The 27,536-nt window shown below is 42.2% G+C and overlaps 1 protein-coding gene and 1 pseudogene across 2 annotated transcripts in view; both read left to right on the plus strand.

Annotated features, from left to right (window-relative positions):
• bmpr2b (bone morphogenetic protein receptor, type II b (serine/threonine kinase)) overlaps window positions 1–27,536 on the plus strand; it is a 333,412-nt gene that overhangs the window by 9,299 nt on the left and 296,577 nt on the right. The window lies entirely within an intron of this gene.
• On the plus strand, window positions 14,477–14,595 carry LOC121285366 (annotated as a pseudogene).

Below are 27,536 nucleotides of genomic sequence, written 5' to 3' on the forward strand. Positions count from 1 at the left end.
TGTGGTCTTTTTTACGGAGTTACTTAATTCTTTTGCCAGTTGAATTATTGGTAACTGATTATAGTGAATTGTAACAGGATTTTTTTCTTTTCCTGTTGTTCATTTGAATGTTAATTTTGTTTAAAATGGTGAGGCTGTGTGTTGATGAAAGCAGCTGCATTTCTAGCTAGCTTCTTCTTGTACTTTTTCCCCCTGATTAACCTTTTAGTCATCCTTTTCTGTCTTTTATATTCTGACCAATTATCTGACCTGCAACTCATCTTGCTTTTTCCTTAAGTCTGATGTTTTTCTTAACTTTAATTAATCAGGGATGGTGGGTCCTCCCCTTAGAATTTTCCTTTTATAGTAGGAATATACTCATTCTGAGTATTCTGAAATATCCCCTTAAATGTCTGCCACTGCTTCTCTATTGATCTATCCCCAAGCCTAATATCCCACTTCACTTCAGCAAGCTCCGCGTTCATGCCCACAAAGTTGCCCTTATTTAAGTTTAAAATATTAGTCTTCAATCCATTCTTCTCCCTTTCAAACCGGATGTAAAATTGAATCATATTGTGGTCACTGCTACCTAGGGGTGCCTTCACTCTGAGGCCATTAATTAATCCTGTCACATTACGCAATAACACGCCTAATATAATCTGATCTCTGGTTGGTTCCAGAATGTGCTGCTCTAAAAGACACTCACGAAAGCATTCCATGAACTCGTCCTCCAGGCTACTACTGCCAATCTCATATTTCAAGTTTATATGTAGATTAAAATCACCCATGACTATTGCTGTCCCTTTATCACAAGCAGCCAATATTTCTTCTTGTATAATAAAATAAAAGCAAAAAACTGAGCTTGCTGGAAATCCAAAACAAAAATAAAAATACCTGGAAAAACTCAACAGGTCTGACAGCATCTGCAGAGAGGAATACAGTTAACGTTTCGAGTCCGTATGACTCTTCAACAGAACTTGTTTTTCTTCTTGTATACTTTGTCCTACATTGTGGCTACTGTTAGGGACCCTGTAGACCACTCCCACTAGTGCCTTCTTTGTTCTACTATTCCTCACCTCCACCCAAACCAATCCTATATCCTGATCTGAACCAAGGTCATCTCTAACTATTGCACTAATGCCATCCTTGGACCAACAGTGCTACTCCTCCACCTTTACCTAGTTTCCTGTTCTTTTTGAATGTCGTATACCCCTCAATATTCAAGACCCAATCCTTAACATCCTGTAGCCAGGTCTCCGTAATGGCTATCAGATTATATTTATTTACTTCAATGAGTGCTATCAATTCATTTACTTTGTTGTGAATGCTACGTGCATACAGATATAGAGCCTTTAGTTTTGTCTTTTTGTTTTCTTTGTAACAATTAGTCCTGACTATTGGTGTATTCTTAGGTTTTATCTCTCTGCCCCTTCCTGCTATTCTGTGACCCTCATTTTCCATATCACTATTATGGTCTCCTGCTTTGAATCTATCCCTTGATTTTCCACATCTACCCAAGCTTGATTCCTCACCGCGCTTGTTTATTTTAAAGCCCTCTCTATTTCCCTAGTTATGTGATTCACAAGAACACACTCCCAGCATGGTTCAAGTGTAAACTGTTCCAACGGTACAGCTCCCACTTTCCCCATGAACCAGAACCCACTTCTCCCAAACCAGTCTTTGAGCCACACATTCACATCTCTAACCTTATTTGCCCTATGCCAATTTGCATGTGGTGTTAATCCAGTGATTATTACCTTTGAGGTGGTTCTTAATTTGGTACCTAGCGTCTCATACTGACTATGCAGAACCTCTTTCTTTTTCCTTCCTATATCGTTGGTATCTACATGGACCAGGCTAACTGGATCCTCTCCCTCCCACTGCAGTTCCTCTCCAGCCCTGAGCAGATGTGCCGAACCCTGGCACTGGGCAGGCAAAGCAGCCTTCTAGATTCTCGCTCTTTGCTGCAGAGAACAGTGTCAATCCCCTCAATATGCTATCCCAAACCACCACTACATTCCTGTTTTCTCCCTCTGCTTGAATAGCTTCCTGTACCATGGTGCCATGGTTAGCCTGCTAATTCACCTTGCGGACCTCGTTTTTGTCCACAAGGTGTGAGCACCTCAATCCTATTTAACATTTGCAAAGTCTGAGGCTCCTCTACTACTGTTTGCTCAGTCCCATTACCTGCCTCATTGATGGCCACATCTTTCTGTCCTTCACTGCTGACCAAAACAGATGACCCTATTCTAAGAGTTATGACTGTCTTCTGGAACAAATTGTTAAGGTATTTCTCCCCCTCTCTTATGTTTTGCAGTGTCTTCAGTTCAGCTTCCAGATCAATAATCCTGATCTGGAATCCCTCCAGCTGCTTTCACTTTCTGCAGACATGTTTGTCATGGATCGTCTTGGTGTTGAGAAGCTCCCACATTCCACAGCTGCGACATAACACCTGTTCTATCATTGTTGCTCAGGCTATTTAGTTAACATAGTTTAATTACTCACTAAACTAACTTAGAATAATTCCTATGTATGTCACACTCTCCCCCATGCGCCGAATTCCCACGTGAGCCTAATTTGCTACTCATTCAGTCTCCGTCTCACTCTGGTGTAGCCGCCTGTCTCCTTGCGTGCCCCTTACGTATTGACCTTTCTGGTCAATCATAACCCACCAGGATGTTGATAGTGGGGATTCAGTGATGGTAACGCCATTGAATGTCAAGGGGCGATAGTTAGATTCTTTCTTGTTGGAGATGGTCAATGCCTGACACTTGCGTAGCATGAATTTTACTTGCCACTTACCATGCCTGGATATTGTCCAGGTCTTGCTGCATTTATACATGGATTGCTTCAGTATCTGCTGAATATTGTGCAGTCATCAGCGAAAATTCCCACTTCTGTCGTTATGATGGTAGGAAGGTCATTGATGAAGCAGCTGAGAATGGTTGGGCCTAAGACGCTATCCTGAGGAACTACTGTAATGGTGGTTCTAGAGCAACTGTGGAGGAGTTCTGAAAATAAAATGCTAATTGACCTCCCAACAACTGCAACCATCTTCCTTTGTGCTAGGTATGCCTCCAGCCAGTGGAGAGTTTTCCCCCTGATCCACATTGACTCCGGTTTTGCTAGGGCTCCTTAGTGCCGCACTCGTTCAAATGCTGCTTTGATGTCAAAGGCTGTCATTCTCACCTTTGATTGGAGGAGGTACTGGAGGGCTGCTGCCCAACCAAAGGCCAGCACCTTTAGGAGAGGAGAATCAAAGAAAAACAAGCTTTAACATTGTGTTCTTGCAGTGTAAAGAGAAGCAGAATGAATCAAGAAAGGAAAGGAAATTTGGAAGGCTCAATACCACAAAAGAAAGAGCAAACACAATAGGGGAGGGGGAGTTTGTTCACTTTGTGAGAATATGACTTGGTTGATATATCTTTCCTCTTGTGGTTTGTTTGCTGTTCGGAAGTAGCAGTAGGTGCATGTTCTATGATTTGGTTGGTGTACCTATGAGTGTATGTTCCATGGCTTGGTTTGTGTGTCTGGATGCATATTCCATGCTTTGGTTGGTCTGTCTGTCAGTACAGGTTCCATGGTTTGGTTGGGTGTGACTGTTTCATGGTTTGGTTTGCGTGACTGTCCTGTGTTTGGGTTGGCATGCCAGTCCCATGGTTTGTGCATCTCTTGGTGTGCATGTTCATGTTCCATGGTTTCATTGGTGTGATTGGGGTGCATGGAGCATAGGAACATAGGACTTGAGAGCAGGAGTATGCCATTTGGCTCTTTGTGCCTGCTCCATCATTCAGTAAGATTAGGGCTGATCTGGTTGTAGTCCCAGCTCCACTTTACTTTCTGCACCCCATAATCCTTGACTCCCTTGTCTAAATTGTCTAACAAAAATGTATCTAACTCAGCTTTGAATAAGTTTAAAGACCCAGCCTCTGCTACATTCTGGAGAAAAGAATTCCACATTCCAATGACCCTCTGAGAGAAAAAAATAAATTCTCCCCATCTCACCTCTTATTCTTTTTTTATGCATTGAATGTGGGCATCACTGGCTATGCCAGCATTTATTGCCCATCCCATCAGAGGGCATTTAAGAGCCAACCACATTGTTGTGGGTCTGGAGTCACATGTAGGCCAGACCAGGTAAGGACGGCAGATTTCCTTCCCTAAAGGGCATTAGTGAACCAGAAGGGTTTTTACAACAATCAGCAATGGTTTCATGGTCATCATCAGACTTTTAATTCCAGATATTTATTGAGTTCAAATTTCACCATCTGCCATGGTGGGATTCGAACCCAGGTCCCCGGAGCATTACCCTGGGTCTCTGGTATACTAGTCAGTGATACCACAATGTCACTGCCTCCCCCCTTAAACTGTGTACTCAAGTTCTAGTTTCCCCCACAGGAGGAAACATCTGGGGTAGACAGGAATGTGAAGTTGAGGTTAAAATTAGATTGGCCGTGATCTTATTGAATGGCTGAACAGGGCCGACTGCTGCTCCTAATTTGCATGTTTGTATCCTCCTGGTATCCGCCCTATCAAATGCCTGCAAGATATCACATGCTTCAATAAGATCACCTCTCATTCTTCTAAATTCCAATGGTTATGGATTTAACCTGTTCAACCTTTCTTCATAAGATAAGCCCTTCATCCCAGGAATGAGTCAAGTAAACCCCTTCTGAACTGTTTCTAAAGCAATTAAATTTTTTTTTAAATAAGGAGACCAAAACTGTATTTCAGACGTGGCCTCACCAAGGCCCTGTGCAGCTACAGTAAAACATCCCCACTTTTATATTCCATTCCTCTTGCATTGAATGTCAATATTCCATTTGCCTTCCAAATCAATTGCTTTACCTGCATGCTAACTATGTGATTCATGTACCAGGACACCCAGATCCCTCTGTACCACTGAGCTCTGCAATCTCTCTCCATTTTCTATTCTTCCTGCCAAAATGGATACTCCACCTGCCAAATTTTTGCCCACTCACGTAACATTGAAATATAGAAAAAGGAGCAGGAGTAGGCCATTTGGCCCTTGGAGCCTGCTGTGCCATTCATTATGATCATGGCTGATCATCCAACTCAATAGCCTGCTCCCACTTTCTCCTCATTTCCTTTGATCCCTTTCACCCCAAGAGCTATATCTAGCTCCTTTTTGAAACCATACATTGTTTTGGCCTCAGCTACTTTCTGTGGTAATGAATTCCACAGGCTCACCGCTCTCTGGGTGAAGAAATTTCTCCTCATCTCAGTCCTAAATGGTCTACCCCGTATCCTCAGACTGTGACCCCTGGTTCTGGACTCCCTCACCATTGGGAACATCCTTCCTGCATCTACCCTGTCTCGCCTTGTTAGAATTTTATAGGTTTCTATGAGATCCACTCTCATTCTTCTGAACTCTAGCGAATATAATCCTAACCGACTCAATCTCTCCTCATATGTCAGTCCCGACATCCCAGGAATCAGTTGGGTAAACCTTCGTTGCACTCCCTTCTATAGCAAGAACATTCTTCAGATAAGGAGACCAAAACTGCACACACTATTCCAAGTGTGGTCTCACCAAGGCCCTGTACAATTGCAGCTAGTCATTCCTGTATTCGAATCCTCTTGCTATGAAGGCCAACATACTGTTTGGCTTCTTTACCGCTTGCTGCACCTGCATGCTTACCTTCAGCAACTGGTGTACGAGAACATCCAGGTCTCGTTGCACATTCGCGTCTCTCAATTTATAGCCATTCAGATAATCTTCCTTCCTGTTTTTGCCACCAAAGTGGATAACCTCACATTTATCCACATTATACTGCATCTGCCATGAATTTGCCCGCTCACACAGCTTGTCCAAATCACACTGAAGCATCTCTGCATCCTCCTCACACCTCACCCACCCAGCTTTGTGTCATCTGCAAATTTGAAGACATTACATTTAGTTCCCTCATCTAAATCATTATTATATATTGTGAATAACTGGGGTCTCAGCACCAATCCCTGCGGTACCCTGTCACTGCCTGCCATTTGGAAAAATACCCGTTTATTCCTACTATTTGTTTCCTGTCTGCCAGCCAGTTTTCTATCCATCTTAATACACTACCCCCAATCCCATGCGCTTTAATTTTACATGCCAATCTCTTATGTGGGACTTTGTCGAAAGCCTCCTGAAAGTCCAAATAAACCGCATCCACTGGCTCCCCCTCGTCAACTCTACTAGCTACATCCTCAAAAAATTCCAGTAGATTTGTCAAGCTTGATTTCCCTTTCATAAATCCATACTGACTCTGTCCGATTATGCCACTATTTTCCAAGTGCTTAGCTATTAAATCTTTTATAATGGACTCTAGAATTTTACCCACTACCGACGTCAGGCTGACTCGTCTTTAATTCCCTGTTTTCTCTTTACCCCCCTTTTTAAATAGCGGGGTTATATTAGCTACCCTCCAATCTGTAGGAACTGTTCCAGAGTCTATAGAATCTCAGAAGATGACCACCAATGTATCCACTATTTCTAGGGCTACTTCCTTAAGTACTCTGGGATGTAGTTTATCAGGGCCTGGGGATTTATCGGCCGTCAATCCCATCAATTTCCCCAACACCATTTCCCTACTAATACTGATTTCTTTCAGTTCCTCCCTCTCACTAACCCCTGTGTTCCCCAACATTTCTGGTATGTTATTTGTGTCCTCCTTTGTGAAGACAGAACCAAAGTATGTATTTAGTTGGTTAGCCATTTCTTTGTTCCCCATTATAAAATCCCCTGTTTCTGACTGTAAGGGACCTACGTTTGTCTTCACCAATCTTTTTCTCTACACATACCTATAGAAACTTGTACAGTCAGTTTTTATGTCCCCTGCAAGTTTACTCCCGTAGTCTATTTTCCCCTTCTTAATCAATCCCTTGGTCCTCCTTTGCTGAATTCTAAACTGCCCCCAGTCCTCAGGCCTGTTGCTTTGTCTGGCCAATTTGTATGCCTCTTCCTTGCATCTAATACTATCTGTAATTCTCTTGTAAGCCATGGTTTGGCCACCTTTCCTGTTTCACTTTTGCGCCAGACAGGAGCAAACAATTGTTGCAGTTCACCCATGCGCTTTTTGAATATTTGCCATTGTCTATCTACCGTCATCCCTTTAAGTAACATTTCCCAATCCATCATAGCCAACTCGTGCCTCATACCATTGTAGTTTCCTTTATTAAGATTCAGGACCCTGGTCTCAGATTCAACTACGTCACACTCCATCTTGATGAAGAATTCTATCATATTATGGTCGCTCATCCCCAAGGGGCCTCGCACAACTAGATTTTCAATTATTCCTTTCTCATTACACAATACCCAGTCTAGGATGGCCTGTTCCTTAGTTGGTTCCTCAATGTATTGGTCCAGAAAACCATCCCGTATACGCTCCAGGAATTCCTCCTCAACGTTATTGTTACTAAGATAAAAGCAAAATACTGCGGATCCTGGAAATCTGAAACAAAAACAAAAATTGCTGGAAAAACTCAGGTCTGACAGCATCTGTGGAGAGGAAGACAGAATGTTTCAAGCCCGTATGACTCTTCAGACTCGAAACATTCTGTCTTCCTTTCCACAGATGCTGTCAGACCTGAGTTTTTCCAGCAATTTTTGTTTTTGTTGTTGGTACTGTTAGTAATTTGATTTGCCCAATCTATATGCAGATTAAAGTCACACATAATTACAGATGTTCCTTTATTGCATGTGTCTCTAATTTCCTGTGCCATTCCCAACATCACCACTACAGTTTGGGGGTCTATGTACAACCCCAACTAACATTTTTTGCCCCTTAGTGTTTCTCAGCTGTACCCATACAGATTTTATATCGTCGGAACTAATACCTTTCCTCACTATTGCGTTAACTTCCTCTTTAACCAGCAATGCAACTCCACCGCCTTTTCCTTTTTGTCTGTCCTTCCTAAATGCTGAATACCCCTAGATGTTCAATTCCCATCCCTGGTCACCCTGCAGCCATGTCTCCGTAATCCCAACTATATCATACCTGTTTACATCTAGTTACGCGGTTAATTCATCCACTTTATTGCTAATGCTCCTCTTGTTTAGGCACAAAGCCTTAAGGCTTGTCTTTTTAACATTACTTGTCCCGTTCCCACTCTTTTTCACTGAGGCCCTGTTTGACTCTTGCTCTTGATTTCTCTTCCTGTCACTTTTCTTATTCCCCTTTCTGTCTTTTGTTCTTGTCCTTGATTCCCCTTCCTCTGACACCTTGCATAGGTTCCCATCCCCCTACCATTTTAGTTTAAACCCCAACCACTCTAGCAAATATTTCTCCTGGGACATCAGTCCTGGTCCTCCCCAGGTGTAACCTGTCCAGTTTGTACTGGTCCCACCTCCTCCAGAACTGTTCCCAATGCCCCAGGAATCTGAAACCCTTCCCCCTACCCCACCACCATCTCTTCAGCCATGTATTCATCCGATGTATCCTGCTATTTCTACTCTGACTAGCATGTGGCACTGGTAGTAATCCTGAGATCACTACCTTTGAGATCCTACTTTTCAACTTACTTTCTAACTCCCTATGATCTTATCGCTTTTTTTACCTATGTCGTTTGTACCAATATGTACCACGACCATTGGCTGTTCCCCCTCCCCCTTCAGAATGTCCTGTAGCCGCTCTGAGATATCCTTGACCCTAGCACCAGGGAAGCAACATACCATTCTGGAGTCTCGTTTGTGGCCACAGAAACACCTATTTATTCCCCTTACAATTGAATCCCCTATAACCTGTCTATATCTCTTTGCAGACTCTCTACCTCTTCTTGACAACTTACTTTCCCACCTATCTTGGTGTCATCGGCAAATTTACCTACCATACATTCGGTCTCTTCGTCCAAGCCATTGATAGGGATTATAAATAGTTGAGGACCCAGCACTGAATCTGGGGCACTCCACTAGTTACAGTTTATGAATCTGAAAAAGACCCACTTCTCCCTACTCTCTGCTTTGTATTAGCTAACCAATCCTTTATCCATGATAATATGTTACCCCCTACAGCTTATGCTCTTATCTTGTGTAGTAACCTTTGCAGTGGTACCTTATCAAATGCTTTTTGGAAATCCAAGTATGCCATTTCTACATCCCCTTTTTACCCACCTTGAATATTACTTTGTAAAAAACTCTAAATTAGTTAAACGCAAGTTCCTTTTCACAATGTTGACTCTGCCTGATCACATCATGATTTTCTAAGTATCCTGCTATAATCTCCTTAATAATGCATTCTAGCATTTTCCCTATGATAGATGTTAGGCTAACTGGCCTATAGTTTCCTGCTTTCTGCCTCCCCACTTCCTTGAATAAGGGTGTTATGATGGCTATTTTACAATCTGCTGGGATTGTTCCAGAATCTAAGGACCTTTGGTAGAATGCAACCAATGCATCTGCTAAACAAAAACAGAATTACCTGGAAAAACTCAGCAGGTCTGGCAGCATCGGCGGAGAAGAAAAGAGTTGACGTTTCGAGTCCTCATGACCCTTCGACAGAACTAGTTCATCTGTTCTGTCGAAGGGTCATGAGGACTCGAAACGTCAACTCTTTTCTTCTCCGCCGATGCTGTCAGACCTGCTGAGTTTTTCCAGGTAATTCTGTTTTTGTTTTGAATTTCCAGCATCCGCAGTTTTTTTGTTTGTATCTAATGCATCTGCTATCTGTGCTGTCAATTTTAAGACCCTAGCATGCAGGCCACCCAGCCTTGTGGACTTGTCAGCCTTTATGTCTAATAGTTTTCCTAGCACCTTTTTCCTGATGATTGTGATTCTTGTAAGTTCATCCCTCCCTATCACCTCTTGATTTTCAATTATCTTTTGGAAGTTTCCTAAGTCTTCTACCGTGAAGACAAACACAAGATACCTGTTCAGTGTCTCTGCCATTTCTTTATTTTCCAGACTCTCACTGTAGAGGACCAACAGTATCATCACGGATTCACAGAGTCTTTACAGTGCAAAAGGAGGCCATTCGGCCCATTGAGACTGCACTTATCCCTGTAAACTTGCACATTCTTTCTTTTCAGATAGCAATCCAATTCCTTTTTGAATACCTCAATCGAATCTGCCTCCACCACTCTCTCAGGAGGTTCATTCCAGACTCTAACTACCCTCTGGATGTAAAAAAAATTTCCCCTCATCACTTTTACTACTTTTGCCAATTATCTGTTCCCTCCCTTGAGTGAGAACAGTTTCTCACTACTTTCCCTGTACATACCCCTCAGGACCTTGAATATCTCCATCAAGTCTCCTCTCAGCCGCCTTTTCCTCAAGGAAAACGGTTCCAATCTCTCCAATCTATCCTCAGAGCTGCAGTTTTTCATTCCTGGAATCATTCTTGTGAATCTCCCCTGTACTCTCTCCAATGCTTTCAGATCCTTCAAGTATGGTGCCCAGAACTGGATGCAGTACTCCAGATTAGAGGGGGTTCTCTGAACTACTGCATAAGTGACCTCTTACCTTTGCTATTTCTTATCTCTACCCAAACTGACTCCACATCCTGGTCTTTCAACCTAAACCGTGTCTCCATACTGAACTAATGCCATCCTTAAATAACAGAGTTATCCCACCATCGTTTCCTAACTTCCTGCCATTCTGATATGTCATATACCTTTCAACATTTAGGTCCCAGCCTTAGTTACCTTTCAGCCATGTCTCTGTAATGCCTATCAGGTCATACATATTTGTCACTATCTGTGCTAATAATTATGGACATTCGAAGGTACACATTCCTTTTGTTACAAATTGTGCGTGCATTCAGATAAAGAGCCTTAAATTCTGTTTTTTTTAACCATTTTGCAATCTCTGGCTTTCCCTGCTGGTGCACTCTTATGATTGTATGTTCTGTCCCTTCCCGTCACTCTTTGGTAATCATTACCCAAATTGCTGCCCTGCTCTATTACTTTGTTGTTTCCCTTTACTATATTTCCTCACATGATCCCATCCCTCCACTATTTAGTTTAAAGCCCTCCCTACCACCCTAGTTATACAACTCGCCAGAACACTGGTCCCAGCACGGTTTAGGCATAGACCATCCTAACAGTACAGCTCCCACTTTCCCCAGTACTGGTGCCAGTGCCCCGTGAACTGAAACTTACTTCTCCCACACCTATCTCTGAGCCATGCATTCATTTCTTTTCTTATTTACCCTTTGCCAATCTGCTCTTGGCTCAGGTACTAATCCAGAGAAGATTACTCTTGAAGTTCTGCTTTTTAATGTAGCCCTTAGTTGTTCATATTCCCTCAGCACAAATTTCCTAGTCCTGCCTGTGTTGTTGGTCCCTACTGGACCACAACAACTGGATCCTCCTCCTCCCACTGCATGTTCCTTTCCAGCCTAGAACAGATGTCTCAAACCCTGGCACTGGACAGACAACACAGCTGTGTGGACTCTTGCTCTCAGCTGCAGAGAACTGTGTCTATCCCCTGACTATACTATCTCCTACTACCACTACGTTCATATTTACTTCCCCTTCTTGAATGGCTTCCTGTACCATGGTGCCCTGGTCAGTTTGGACATCCACCCAGCAACCCCCACTCTCATCCAAACAAGTTGAAAGAACCTCAAACCTGTAGGACAATTGCAAGGGTTGAGAATCTTGCCTTCTGGATCCCCTTACCTGCTCCACTTGCAGTCACATCCTCCTATCCCTGACCCAAACAGAAGACCCTATCCTAAGGGGTGTGATTGTGTGATTGCCCCCGGTACAAAGTTTCCAAGTAACTCCCCCCCCCCCCCCCCATGTATCGCAGTGTCCTTAGCTCAGTGATTCTGAGCCGAAGCTCAGCTAGTCGCAGATGCTTAACTGCAGATGTGTTTGTTCCGGATCACACTGGCATACAGGAACTCCCACGTGCTGCAGTCGCAGCATATCACCTGCCCTGCCATCCTTAATGCGCTTAATTAACTATTAATGAATTTATTTAATTATTTTCCTTTTTTATTTTAACTAGTGTCTCTCTGTGCCACCTCTTCCTGTACTAATTTAAATCTTAGCAACGAAATAGACCTCTAGCTCTAAAAAAAAGTATTTTAAAATTTACGTTTTTTTAATTTCTAGCTTTTACACACACTCCTTAATAGCAGCTACTCACCAGCCAATCAGCTTATGGCTTTCCTGTGATGTCACTGTTGACTTCTTTCCAAACTGAAACCCTGGGCCCTCCTCTCGTTGCTTTAAACCCTATCCTGAAGTCTCGCTGTTTTAACCTCTCAGTCCTGAAATCTCGCTGCTTTAATCTCTCCCCCGAAGTTTCGCTATTCTAAACTCTCTCTCCTGAAATCTCACAACTCTCAGTCTTGAAGTCTCGCTGTTTTAGCGCCTCTCTTCTAAAGTCTCGCTGTTCTAACCCCTCGGCCCCGAAGACTCGCTATTCTAACTCCTCTCCCCTCAAACCCGAAGACTCGCTGTTCTAACCCACCCCCTCGGCCCCGAAGACTTGCTGTTCTAATGTCTCTCCCCTCGGCCCCGGAGAGCTGCTGTTCTAACCTCTCTCCCCTCGTCCCGGAAACTCGCTCTTTTGATTGCTGTGAATGTTTAATGATATGGTTGGTTCGCCTGTCAGTAAGCATGCTCCATGGTTTGCTTTCCAGGGTGATTCTCTTTGCTCAAAAGTGCATTTTGGTTTCTGTTCGGTGTTGTGTTATCTGTCAGCCTCCAAAACATGGTAAGAGTGACTAAACTGCATGAAAACCCAAGGACCTAGAAATGCTACACTGGGAACGCTTGACTGTTAGGTTCTTCAGAATGGGACTGGATAACAGCCAGATTAAAAGGGAACAAGTATGTCCATAATCAGCTTTGTCGACTGAATATAGGGTAAAATGGGAAGGGTGAAAATTAGCATTGTGGAATTCTATCCTACAATGTAGGTAGTTTTTTTGAAGGTTGTAAAATGACGATTTTTCAGAGACAATAGACTAATTTTGTCATGCAGGTGATGAATATTGGATTGTTAAGACTGTGGTTATTTCATCTCCCTTGATTTCTGTGGGCTTGACTTTCTGTACCTCAGCCAAGTTTGAGACGTGCAATGTTGGCAGATAATTCAATCAAATTAGTCTTGTTTACAATCTTGTTTTATATCTGAAATCCATGATCAAGTACTTTCTAGCACTCAGTGGTGAGAGAGAGAGCAAGGACCCTGACTAATTTTATGCGCCTCTATCCCAGGGCTGCCAAGGCCCAACTGCTACTCTCTCTCAGATCATCTAACTCTGTAGATTGGGAATTAAACCTGAGACCTTCTGGCCTTTATGGCTCAGTTAACATTCTCTCTTTAATAACTGAGCCCAATCCTATTCTCACTCGAGAGTTTCACTTCAGAAGGATCACTGAGTAATGATCCTGCATCTTCACTTTCATTAGATGGTGATGAGGTGGGAAATCTGGATAATCACATACCTGGGGTTCAAAGGTATAACGATCCATTGTGCCTTCTTGGTTGCCATGTTGATTGAGATCAGCCAACTCAATGTAGACCAAGTCCAGGACTAACCTGTTCTATATGACTCAATTGCATATTGCAATGTACATTTATCAGTATTTTAACCTTAAACAATTTGTTTCTGGTATTTTGCCAATCTGTTAAATATCATTGGTATGTTAATTGTTTTGTCAAGATTGAGAATAGAAGAGCATTGATTAACTATGAGCACATATAAAGAAAGACTTTTCCTTCAGTGGTTACATCTTCACCTGGGTGTCCCTAAAGAGGGAAGACATGACATCCTCTAGTATGCTTGAGGCCTTCTGAGACCTGTGGACACCACAGGGGCTGGAGTGCATCACTGCCCCCCCCCCCCCCCCCCCCCCCCCCCCCCCCCCCCCCAACAATATTTTGGTTTAATTAGTTACATTCCCTTTCATGTTCTTGTTTTAGTTGTAGTGCCCCACTAAGGGCTGTCACCCCCTCATTTATTGATTTTAGTTTTACTGAATTTTTGCTTAACTTGAGAGTATAAAGAAAGACTTTCCCTTCTTTGGTTGGATATCCCTGCCTGGATATCCCTGAGGAGGGGGCACGCAGCGTGCACCTGCACTCTTGAGGTCTTCTGTGATTGGTGGGCACCACAGGGGCTGGGATGTATCATCACCCTCAGGGACGATATTTTAATTTGATTTTGTAAGTTTCCTTTGGCATTTTGATTTTTCTTACAGTGCCCCCATCAGGGGCTGTCTGCCACCACCACCCCCTTTGTTGATTTATTGATCATTTGTTCTGTTCAAAAGACACTATAAAGAAAGACTTTCCCTTCCGTGGTTACATCCCTGCCTGGGTGCCCTTGGAGAGGGCGCATGTGGTGTCCACCAGCACATTTGAGCCCGCCTGTGACTGCGAGGGGCCATGGGCTTTAGTGCATTATATCTACCCAAAATTTTAATTTAATTTGCTAAATTTTCTATAAAGCTTTGTTCCAGTGTCCTTTAAGGGGTGGCTGATCAGTTAATTCATTTATTTTGTTCATTTGGCATACTCAAAAGAGTATAACAAGATACTGCCTATCGCAATGCTAGTTTGTAAACATCTGATCTCCTCTGATCTTGGAAGCTGAACAGACTTAGGCCTGGTTAGTACTTGGATGGGAGACTGTCTGGGAATACCAGGTGCAGTAGTCTTTCCCACTTTAAGGGGGTGGTTCATCGGTTAATTAATTTATTTTGTTCATTTGGTATATTCAAAAGAGTATAAAAAAAGACTTTCTCTTCTGTTTTTTGTTTTCTTTATTCTTTCATGGGATGTGGGTGTCGCTGGCCAGGCGAACATTTGTTGTCCACCCCTAATTGCCCTTGAATTGAGTGGCTTGCTAGGCCATTTATGAGTCAAGTTATGAGGCAGTTATGAGTCAACCACATCGCTGTGGGTCATGAGTCACACGTGGGCCAGACCAGGTAGTGATGGCAGATTTCCTTCCCTGAAGGACTTTGGTGAACCAGATGAGTTTTTACGATAATCTATGCTAGTTTCATGATCTCCATTACTGAGACTAGGTTTCAATTCCAGATTTTATTCTTTGAATTTAAATTCCACCAGCTGTCATGGTGGAATTTGAACCCATGTTCCCAGAGCATTACCCTGGACCTCTGGATTACGAGTCTAGTGACATTACCACTACATCACTGTCTCCCGGGTCCGCACCTGGGTGTCTCTCGACTGATATGCTTGAAGCCTTCCACAACGAATTGGCGCTGCAGGGGCTAGAGTGCATTATCGACTCCAGGAACGTTGTTTTTAATTTGATAAGTTTCCTTTGTAGTTTTTGTTTTGTTGCAATAATGTGAAAGTGCCCTTTTAAGGGGTTAATAATTTGTTTATTCTATTGATACATCAAAAGAGCCTAAAGAAATACTTTCTCTTGCGTTGTTATGTCCACTCAGGTCTCTGGAGAGGGAGTGGTGTCCACCAATATGCTTTAGGCCTTCTGTAGCTGGTGGGCATTACCCCTGGTAATGTTATTTTAATTTTCCTTTAAACCTTTTGATTATGTTGGAGGGGAGGCGGTGGCATAGTGATATTGTCACTGGACTAGCATTCCAGAGACCTAGGTTAATGCTCTGGGGACGTGAGTTTGCTGTATAGACTCAAGCACATACAGTGGCTACATAGGTAAGATATTGGAGGAAGAGTGTCACTTGTGAAATTGTCTCAGTGTATGAGTCATCAAACTTGAGAAGGGGAGAAGAAACAAAAAATATTTCGCTGTGAAGAAATGACGCACGGCTTCATCTGGTCCAAATGCTTTGCTACTTTGGATGTTTGGGGAAAACCGCTTAAAGGAGGAAGTAGGAATATCATAATTGCTGCCAACCATGGAACGGAGACTTGTTAAGTACAAGCCTTCTGTCTCTCTTTGTATACTCATCAAGGAGTGTACAAAGGCTCCTTCCTAATGGCATGTATAAAGCCATCAAATCTCAATATTCTTTATTTCCTTTATCATCAAGAGTGTAGTGATGCAGTTCTCGCATAAAGTTTCAAAACGTGCTCTGAATTGTGAAACGTAGATCTAATTATTATAGAGCTTAACAGATAACTCTGTTTTAGGAACATGTTTGATATCAGTCAAACACTGCAATGCTGTATAATGCTTTTAATTCATGACCTCAAATTTTCTCACCAAAAACAAAATAAGCGTATAACCACCAGTGCTGTACCTAAGTGCATTACAGTTATAGGTCGAGGGTCTGTTATCCAAAATCCTCAGAGCCGATTGCGTTTCGGATGTCAGATAATTTCGGTTTTCGGATGCTGCATATAGGACTAGGCCTACTTACATTACAATAGCCTAAGCCTAGACTAGCTATAGTCTAAATAAAATGGCTAGGAAAGTAAGCTGTATTACTGAATAATAAGTACAGGGTAAGACTATAAAACGTTGGAGCAGAAGTAGGCCATTTGGTCCATCGAGTCTGCTCTGCATTCAATGAGATCATGGCTGATCTGATAATCCTCAACTTCAATTTTCTGCCTTTTCCCCATAACCCTTGATTCCCTTACTGATTAAAAATCTGTCTACCTCGGCCTTGAATATACTTAACAACCCAGCCTCTACAGCCCTCTGCGGTAAAGAATTCCACAGATTTGCTAGCCTCTGAGAGAAGAAATTTGTCCTCACCTCTGTCTTAAATGGGCAACCCCTTACTCTGAGATTATGCCCTCTGACCCTAGACTCTCCCACAAGGGTAAACAACCTCTCAGCATCTACCCTGTCAAGTCCCCTGAGAATCTTGTATGTTTCAATAAGGTCACCTCTCATTCTTCTAAACCCCATTGAGTACAGGCCCAACCTACTCAACCTCTCCTCATAAAAAAATTCCTCCGTACCTGGGATCAACCTAGTGAATCTTCTCTGGACTGCCTCCAATTCCAGTTTTTTCTTTCCTTAGATAAGGGGACCAAAATTGTTCACAATATTCTAGGTGTGCTCTAACTAGTGCCTTGTATAGTAAAGAATTCTAATAAATTTGTCAGACATGATTTCCCCTTCATGAAGCCATGCTGACTCTGCTTGATTATATTATGCATTTCTAAATGCTCTGCTATTACATCCTTTAAAATAGACTCTAACATTTTCCTAATGACAGATGTGGGTGGTGGGGGGGTGGGGGTGGGGGTAGTGGTGGAAGTAAACAGCAAAAACATTATTCTTCACCAAGAGTTCAGCCGGGGTTGTGCTGAACAATTGTCCAGGAGTAACATGATTTTACAGTTTTCTTCACGTCCAGCTCCCTGACAACGTATACATGTTTCTGGTACAAAACGGCTGTGAAACCAAATAGTATACATGTCCCTGGTTACCCAGGCTCTCTTATTGGCATAGTAGTGAACAGGTAATGTCTGAATATCCTTGAAACACCTGGGACACTTGCTCTTCCTGATTACAGACAATTTACATTTGTGTGTGCCAGCTGCATTGGCACAACCAAAGGCATTCAACCTATCCTTAGCACCCTTAACATCCGTTGGTGCACTCCTCAGCCATTGCTAGTATTTTCCTAGGGACGTACTGCCAGAGCAGACTCATTTAGTCAGAATTGTAAATTTGTTCAGGCAAAAGGTTTTCATCTGAAATTAGCACAGCAAGTTCATCAATAAATTTGTCAGTGGCATCATTGTCTGCAGATGCTTTATTACCACAAACTTTCAAACAGTTGATACAGTGATGCTTCTTGAGTTTCTGCAACCAACCTGTCATGTATTCGCATGCACTTTTAAGCCTCAGTTCTTCACGGTAAATCTTAGCTTGCTGCATGATCAATGGGCCAATCAGTGGAAACCTTTCACTCCTGCGTGACGAATCCAGTCCACCATAACATGATCATGTTCATCATTTTTCGACCAATGCAAAGTTTTCCTATTATTCATTAACTTTTGTGAATCACTTTCAGTATAAAATTTCAACAATTTTCCTTTCTGCCTCTTTAAATCATATAGGATGTTGATACCTATCCCATACTCCTCACTTAATTGCCTCACAGATGCACCATGGTCAAATTTCTACGACAACTCTATTTTCTTAGTAAACAAGTTATACTACCCTTTCCTTTTCTCATTAGCTTTAAGGGTATCTGATGGTTTTTTTGATATGTTCGTCGCAAAAATCGCAAGGTAAACAGTGCAGACAAACAACTAGACTTCCCGCTCTAAAGGTCGGCTCGGGCTGTATCAGCTCAGGTTAGGGATTTCCCACTCTAAAGCTCGGGTGTGGTCGGCTTGGGTCAGGGACAAGGTTGGATGTGGCCAGCGAGGATCGGGTTGGTTCAGCTCATGTCGTCTCGGGTCAGGGACTTCCTGCACTAAAGGTCAGTGTGGTCGGTGAGGTTCGTGTTGGCTTGGGTTGTGTTGACTCAGGTCAAGTAGCTGCCATGCTAAAGGTCAATGAGATTTTTAAGAAGTGCAGTTTTTGGATTTATGGATAGAGGATACTTGACCTGTACAGACATGTACCACCAGTATTGTACTACAGTGGAGTACAGTAATAAATCTGTACTCAAGTTCTGTACCCCAGTGTAGTACAGTGACAGATCTATACCTACATGTACTGTACTAGAATGTTAGAATTATAAATCTGTATTCACTAGTACTATATCCTGGCGTTATTACAATAACAGTCCAGGATGAGCCCTTTCTCCAGGTCCCTTTTGCAATTGTTCTTTGATTACAGTATGTTATTCTGTTACATCTGTAATATGAAAGTACACTATATAGTATACATGGAATATTGGGATAGGGAAAGTGAGGCTTATTGACTGGCCCTGAAGAAAATCACCAGAAATGGCTGTGGTCCTGTGTACTTCGTTTCCAGTGCCTGGTGGCTTTTGGCTTGCTTTCAGAACCTTGGAGTGACCTTGTTTGGGTTGAGTAGAATGGGCTGCAGCTTTTAAGTGCTTGCAAGGTCATTGTCAACACGTAAGCAGACACCAGCAGTGAGCCAGGAGACACACCAGATTTCAAAAAATTTCACCAAGTGGCTCTTGAACTGGATGCTCCCTCATAGAACCTCAGTTCACGTAAAGAAGATGATCACATTTGAATTTACGTAACACCTTTTACATTCTCAGGATATGTCAAAGCATTTCAGAACCAATTATTTAACCAGTTGTTTGTGGGAGTAGGTCTTTAAGCTGTGGAAATTATTGGTAGAGGCTTTTCAATAATAATCACTGCCCTCTTTGCTTTAATTCAGTGCTTCTTAGTTAATTAAGTGTGTCAGAAATTCTTTATGAAAGAAACTGACTTGAAGCATTAAATGAAAATATACAGACACTAATAGAATTTATGAAGTGTTAGAAAACATGGGGTACTTGTCCCAAAATGTCATATAGGGCAAGCTTTCTCCTTCCACTACAGCACAAGCTGTAGTGTTCTAGATTCTGCCTAATGCAATTGAAAGAGCCACAAGTAATAAATACATTGTTATTGAAAGCTCCGAAATTCCAAAACACAGTGCATCAGCTTAACATAATTTACTTAATTAATTGCCCACTGGTGGCATTCCCATTGTCCCAATAGGACAGGTGCCTTAGGATTTCATAGAGTATTTGATCATTGAGGCAAATGCTTATCCTTTTTATAGCCTGTTGCATATCCTTTAAAAAAGAGCTAAACTGCACAACATTTATTATCCTTAGTGAAGGTCAATTCTGCATGTCTTCTACAGGGGAAACAAGCTTCCCTTTTTAAGGCTTGCTCTTTTTATTTTGGTGCTCATTGTTAGTGATAGTACCTTCACGTTTTAAAAATGTGAATCCTTTTCCCTTTTAATCATCTTTGCCCCATCAGTTTGTATCCAATGCTGATGCCTCCCTTAAATGTCTTATTACTGGAAGCTTTCTTTTGTCCTTCTGTGCATGTTAGGTAAAAGTTTCAGTTTTTCAAAATGTGTTGCTCCACATAAAATGGGTCCAATTCTGTCAGCCTGTTGCCCTAATTATTTGTTGGGGGTGCAGGTGAAGAAAACACTTTCCCTCTTTGAAACCCAATTTCAGCACCAACAGCTTTCAAATCAAGTATAGCACAGAAGGATGCTGATTAATACTCCCTCAACATTGCCAATCAGAGCAAAATAGTACCTCAGCTATGTTCATGGTCTACCCAAATGGGATTGTGTTTAGTTCCACCTAGTTTTGAAATTGAGTGAAATCTATTTTACATACAGTAAAATCTTGATGAGTCGAATCCCAGGGAGCACCTCCAAATTTGTTTTAAACAGAGCTTTGCAATAGCCAAGGAGGTCACATTCCCACATGAATGTCTCTCTGTGCAACCTGATATGCCTACAAACGTGGTCTATATATAAAAACAACAATTTCAAATTCTGAATGAAAACACGGTAAAGCAGCAGTTGTGTGAAAAAGTATTTATTCAATTTATTCACACTTTACAATGGTGTAACCTTGCAAAAGGCTGGGGCTTTGCATTAAAAAAAGGCGGAGACTTGGCTCCAAAAATGTCGTCTTATTCTTTTTCTGCTTAGAAAGCTGTTTTCAATACAGTCTGACATTTTGTCAATGCTGTCAAACATGTTTTTGGTGTTTTTGTGCTGCACTGCAAAGTTCCAGAGCATTTCTACGGCCATTGCAGCATGAAACAGGTCGGTGAGCGGGCAGACATTCATTGGACTTTTCAGGGTCAATGGCCCCCTTGGTTGAAGAACATACGTCATCTATGATGACATTATCTGTCAGTTCCAATGTGCATCATACGGTATTGTCCATCTCCGTGTAAGTTTCCATGGTTGTTTGCTGGAATTTCCACGCCAGTGTCCTGCAGACAAGCGAAAAGTGCCTCATCAAGGTGTTGGTTGGCATCAGCCATTCTTTTGTAATGTCTGCCTTCCGCTTGATGCCGTGGTTTTCCATTTGCTGTATCAACCTCATCTTCCCTCTAATTGACAATACTTTTAACTTTCTCACAGGTTTAGCCATACTCGCAGGTTTTGCATGTCCTTTCACAGGAAGATCTCAATGTCAAATGATGGCTTGCCCAGCGGTCCATGATTTCATGCTCTTGTGTGGTCTCACTCAGTTCTAATTGGTCGACACGTTCGTATGACAAATTTAGACAAGTTTGGCTAATCCTAGTTACCAGTGTGAAATTTTGGTTTATCACGGGCATTGTTCTATGAGATTTGGGCTCCAGAGTAAAATAAAGAGGCTGCTTGATCCACCGTGGCACCTAATGTCAGAGGTCATTATCATAAGTTAGCAATTTGCTGTCTGCTTCTCCTCATTCTCTCTGCTTCTCTCCTTTTAAAAGAGAAGATTCTGAAAATTGCTTGCAACATTCTGAATTTGATTTTAGCAGTCAGTTATAATGGGTTAAAGTCATCTGTCAAATGTAATGCAATGCTCCATTAGCCAAAATCTCAGTTTTGCCTGGGAACTTTTAATGATTGGTCAGTGACCACATCAGAATCTTTTGGTCTGTGCCAGAATGTGTATGTTTCCCTGCATTAAAAGCTATCAGCTACTCATTAGACTAATTTATCTAGATCCTTTTAAATGGTGTCAAACTCCCTTACACTGATCACCTGGCTCAATAATTTAGTGTCAACAGAAATTCGGGGAGGTGATGGCATAGTGATATTGTCACAGACTAGTATTCTAGAGACCCAGGAAAATGCTCTGGACACCCGGGTTTGAATCCCACCAAGGTGGGATATGGTGAAATTCAAATTTAATAAAAATCTGGAATTAAAAGTCTGATGATGACCATGAGACCATTGCCGATTGTCTGCTTCATTAATGTTCTTTGGGGAAGGAAACCTCTGACTTTTCCTGGTCTGGCCTACGTGTGACTCTTAAACGGGGCAATAAATGCTGGCTTAGCCAGCGACCCCCAAATCCCATGAACAAATACATATAAAAAAAAATTCTGATGCCATAAATCTAGTTACACATTGTAATAAGTTGAAACAGAGTTCTAGGATGTAGGGCTAGTGAAGATGGAACAGAGGGTAAGGAGGCCACTGAGGAGAACAGAGCTCAAAGATGTATTGCTGTGCGCTAGAATGTAGGTAGAGGTGATTGCAGCCATGGAAGAGCGCTTGGATGAGGATTTTGAACTTAATGCTTTGGGTGACGGGCAGAAATGAGGATGGAGTGACAAGGATGTAGATGACAGAGTAGATGACTTGAGCAAGAGAAGAATGAGTAAAGCTATTTAATGTTATGCAAAATGCTTTGTCATTCTCCCAAGTTTTTCCCACTACTGCCATCACCATTGTCAGTTCAGTAATCACTCTATTCACCTTACTGTTAGTTCACTTTGTTGTCTCCAGGCGCAAGCCAAATTTTTAAAGATAGTATCTCTAATTGAGTAGCTGGATGTTTGTCACAGTTACATAGGAACATAATAATGTAGGAGCAGGAATAGGCCATTTGGCCCATCCAGCCTACTCCGCTATTCAAGCGAATCATGGCTGATCATCTACCTCTATGCCATTTTTTTCCCCCACTATACCCATATCTCTTGATGTCATTAGTATCTGAAAATCTATTGATTTCTGCTCTGCCTTGAACATGCTCAATGATTTGAGCTTCCACAGCCCTTTGGGATAGAGAATTCGAAGATTCACTACCCAGTGAGTGAAGAAATTCCTCCTCATGTCAGTCTTAAATAGCCTGCTGCTTATTTTGAGACTCTGTCCCCTGATTATAGACTCACCAGTCAGGGAAAACATCTTATCTACATCTACCTTGTCATGCCTTGTAAGAATTTTGTAGGTTGCAGTGAGATCCCCTCTCATTCTACGAAACTCGAGAGCGTACAGGCCGAGGGTGGGATGTTCCGCACCTGCCCGCTGCCAGGATCTTCCGGTCCTGCCGCAGAAATCAGTGGACTTCTGGCTGGAGGGCTGTCTCGCCCTAGGCAGGTCCCTCTCACAATGGGGCTGGAAAACCCTTGCCCCACTTTGCTCAATCTTTCCTCATAAGGCAATCCCGCTATCCCGGGGATTAGCCTAGTGAATCTCTGTTACACTCCTTTTATGACAAGTATATCCTTCCTTAAATAAGGAGATCAAAATTGTACACAATACTCCAAGTGTGGTCTCACTAAGGCTCTATACAATTGCAGCAAGACATCTTTACTCCTGTACTCAAATCCCCATATGATGAAAGCCAACATATCATTTTCCTTCCTAATTGTTTGCTGCACCTACATGCTAGCTTTTAGTAACTTGTGAACAAGGACACACAAGTCCCTTTGGACATCAACACTACCCAATCTCTCACCTTTTTAAGAAATAGTCTACCTTTATGTTTTTTCTACCAAGTGGATAACTTCACACTTATTCACATTATAATCCATCTGTCATGTTCTTGCCCACTCACTCAGCCTGTCCAAGTCCCCTCAAAAGCCCCCTTGCATCCTCCTCACAACTTACATTTCCACTTAGTTTTGTGCCATCAGTAAATTTGGAAATATTACAATTGGTACCCACATCCAAATCATGTGTATAGATTGTGAACAGCTGTGGGCCCAGCATTGATCCTTCCGGTACCCCACTAGTGATAGCCTGCCATCTTGAGAATGACCTGTTCTTCCTACTCCCTGTTTTCTGTCTGCTAACCAATTCTCAATCCATACTAGTATGTTACACCCATCCTATGTGCCCTAATTTTGTTTCCTAGCCTCTTGTGTGGTACCTTATCAAAAGCTTTCTGAAAATCCAAGTACACCACTTTCACTGATTCTCTTATCTATGCTACAAGTAACATCCTCAAAAAACTCCAATTTCTCTTTCATAAATCCATGTTGGCTCTTCCCAATCATATCAATATTTTCTAAGTGTCCAGTTATCACATCCGTTATAATTAACATTTTCCCTACTACTGACGTCAAACTAACAGGTCTGTAGTTCTGTTTTCTCTCTTCCTCCTCTTCTAAATAGTGGGATTACATTTGCTACTTATCAGTCCGCAGGAACCTTTCCAGAATGTATAGAATTTTGAAAGATAACCACCAAGACACCCACTATCTTGATAGCCATCTCCTTCAACACTGGGATGTAGCTCATCTGGTCCAGGGGATTTATCAACCTTCAATCCAGTTAATTTTTCAAGCACTTCATCTTCGTTTATCCTAATTTCTTTCAATTTCTCACTTTCACAAGCTCCTTGGTTCCTTAGTGTTCCTGAGAGATTTTCTATATCTTCTTCCATGAAGACAGACAAAAAGTAATTGTTTAGTTTCTCTGCCATTTCCTTATTCTCCATTGTAAATTCTCCAGGGCTCTCAACCAAGTCCGACCCATCACTCGTACCTATGCCCTCACCCCTTCCCCTCCCTCCTAGAACCATGATAGGGCCCCCCTTGTCCTCACTTTTCACCCCACCAGCCTCCACATTCAAAGGATCATCCTCCGCCGTTTTGGTCAACTCCAGCATGATGCCACCACCCTATCTAAATCTAGAATTCTCTCCTCCCAAAATCTATTGAGGCTGGAGTTGAGTTGAAAGTTTCAGCACTTGAGATGGATAGATTTTTATTTGGCAAGGGTGTTTTCTTTGGAGAGGATTTGATGGAGGTATTCAAAATCGAGAATTCCAGATTTTCACTACCCTTTTTGTGAAAAATCTGCTTCCTGACATCACCCCTGAATGGTCTAGCTCTAATTTAAAGGTTAAGCAACCTTGTTCTGCATTCCCTCACCAGAGAGAATAGCTTCTTTCTATCTACTCTTTCAAATTCTTTAATTATTATAAACACCTCAAATAGATCACCCCATAATCTTCTACCTGGACAGGGTAGATGGGGCAAAACTGTCCTCACTGTTGGAAGGATCGAGAACAAGAGAACATGGATTTAATTGGCAAAAGGAGCAATGGAGACAGGAAGAGAAACATTTTTTACGTAGTGTGTGGTTACCACCTGGAATTTGTTGCCCGACAGAGTGTTGGCGGCAGGTTCAATCGAGGCTTTTAAGAGGGAATTGGATTATTATCTGAAATGAAGAATGTGCAGGGTTATGGAGAGAAGGTGGGGGAATGGCACTAGGTGCATTGCTCATTTGGAGAGCTGGCACAGATGCGACGAGCCAATGGCCTGCGCAGTGAAAGTTCTGTGATTCTTTGGTTCTGGGGATTGAGGGTTAAGGAACCAAAGCAGGTAGATGGAGTTAAGATACAGATCAATCTTGATCCAGTTGAATGTTGGAACAGGTTTGAATGACCTCTTCCTGATCTTGTGTTCCGCCTATGTTCTTATAGGGAGACCAACTTTGGAATAAGGGATATAAAAAGAACAGAATTGTAACCCTGAAAAGTACAGTGGGAAGGGTGTAAATTAGATTGTTGCAATGAGTATTAAAATCTTTATTGAATATAGGCAACAATAGGTTCCATGCTCAGGTTATGTCAGTGCTTATCTGTCAGGCATTTAGAACTATAGTATATCTTTCCACTAGACCTAATGGATAAGGACATTGCTCAATCTAGTTGTTCCTTTTTGTTGTGAAACTAAGGCTCATAGTGCAAGACACCATCAAAGCTGAAAAAAATGACTATCCTTTGTGAGTTTTGGCACAGCTGAGTCTAGTCCTGCCCTTGCATGATACCCAAGCATATTCACCTTTCAACTAGAATCACTGAATAGATTTTCCCCCTGTTCACTAGGTTAGGGCACTGAGGCCAATTGTAGCAGGATTTGGAATTTCAACACGTCCCCACCACATCCCTCCCCACCCACCACAGCTGTGATTGCTTGAAATTTCCCTGAGGGGTTCAGACAGTGGAAATTGCTAAATTGATTCCCATTATCTGTGTGTGGTTTAGTGTTATCACAGGTGAGCAGCATTATCACATCAGCGGTGTTGAAAGAGACCAATCAATGGAAATTAAGCCATAAAAACTCTCGTTGTTACACTTGCATCCCTGATGCTTATTATTATGCATGCAAGCTCTGGTAGGAATGCTCAGCTTTGATGACCTCGCGGAGCCATGTTCCTAACCTGCCAGATGCAGGGACCCTGTGGAGCTGTCACACTTGGAACCCATGAAACTGTCAGTATAAGGCTATTTATGTTTGTCTGTTCTGGCTTGGATACAGATATGTGGAAATTTTTTTGTATACATGGGTGTACATTTTTGTATCCGTTTTGGCGAGGGGAAAACAGGGGGGTTGGTGGCTGGGTATGGCGGTGGCGGTAGCGGGGCCTGATATGGCATGTGTTCATTGTTATCCAGTACAGTATTGCTGATCCAGAGCACAAAAGGTGCCGGGTGCGGCTAGGTCTGCCACTTTTGGTTGGAGGAGAAACCAGTATGACAATTGTAATCACAGCAAGTAGGCAGGGGAAGGGCAGGAATGTCGAGCAGGGGAGAGGGTGTCGTGGAGCTGATATGAGATATGCTAAAATGAATCAGCTGTCTAGATTTCATCTGCTTTTGCGTCAACAGGCATTGCTGGGGTGGTGGAGAGTGTCTTATGTGCTATCAATATATTTATGCTCTAATTGTATTGACTCTGGTTGACTCTTGGAGTAAGTGTGGCAGGCAACGTTCAGAGTTACACGATATCACTGTGTTCTTAATATGTGATTGACATTTTCCAGGAGAGACTCTTCCTCCTTTCAGGACTAGAACATGTATTAAGAGCAGGATTCTTTTTTCCTACCTGCAATCCCTTCTATTGATTAATTATAGTGGTGGCAGAGAGAATCTCCAAGGCGACTAATCTATTTCTGTACAGTACTATAGTCAAGGCTTTGACTGTCTGCACTCCTGTATGATATTCATCTGAACACAGTAAAAAAGGTAGAAAGGATATTTTGAAAGAAAAGGATGTATAGCAGTGTATGTGGATGAAATGTCCCTGAGCTTGTGTGCGAAGCAGACATTAAAAATTGTTCAATTTGTGTGCTGAAGATAAGCTGTTTTGCATTCATACTGGGTCTGGGGAAGGGAACTGTTTTGATTTACAAATTTGGACAAGTGATTCTTGAAAGGTGTCCCAAAAAAACCCCGGCATGATCTGTGAAACATGGATGACTTAAAGCTATCAAGAAAAGCTCAACAATTTCTGTCTTGGCTGTCTGCGGCGCATTATCGATATGTCTGGCAGGAGTAAGTGGGAAAGATGGTGGTGTAGTGGTAATGTCACTAGACTAGTAATCCAGAGGCCCAGGCTAATGCTATGGGGACGTCGGTTCGAATTCCACCAAAGCTGGTGGTACTTAAATCCTATTAGTAAATCTAGAATTGAAAACTAGTCTCCATAATGGTGACAATAAAGTTGTCGATGAAACTATCATCAATTGTCAAACAAACCCATTTGGGTGGTTCACTAATGTCCTTTAGGGGAAAAAAAATGCTGTCCTTACCTTGTCTGGCTTATATGTGATTCTAGTCCCACATCAATGTAGTTGACTCTTAACGACCCTCTGAAATGGCAAAGCACACCCACTCAGTTCAAGAACAATTAGGCACAAGCAACAAATACTAAAGGAAAAAAAGGACAAAAATCACCAATGCAGCTGTCTTCTCAAAAGGAAAGCTCCCAAGTTTGTTAGCAATCATCAAACAAAGGTGGCTTTATTGGCTTGGGCTTGTCCTCA

Source organism: Carcharodon carcharias, chromosome 12, assembly GCF_017639515.1.
Source record: "Carcharodon carcharias isolate sCarCar2 chromosome 12, sCarCar2.pri, whole genome shotgun sequence".
NCBI classification, from domain to species: Eukaryota; Metazoa; Chordata; class Chondrichthyes; order Lamniformes; family Lamnidae; genus Carcharodon; species Carcharodon carcharias.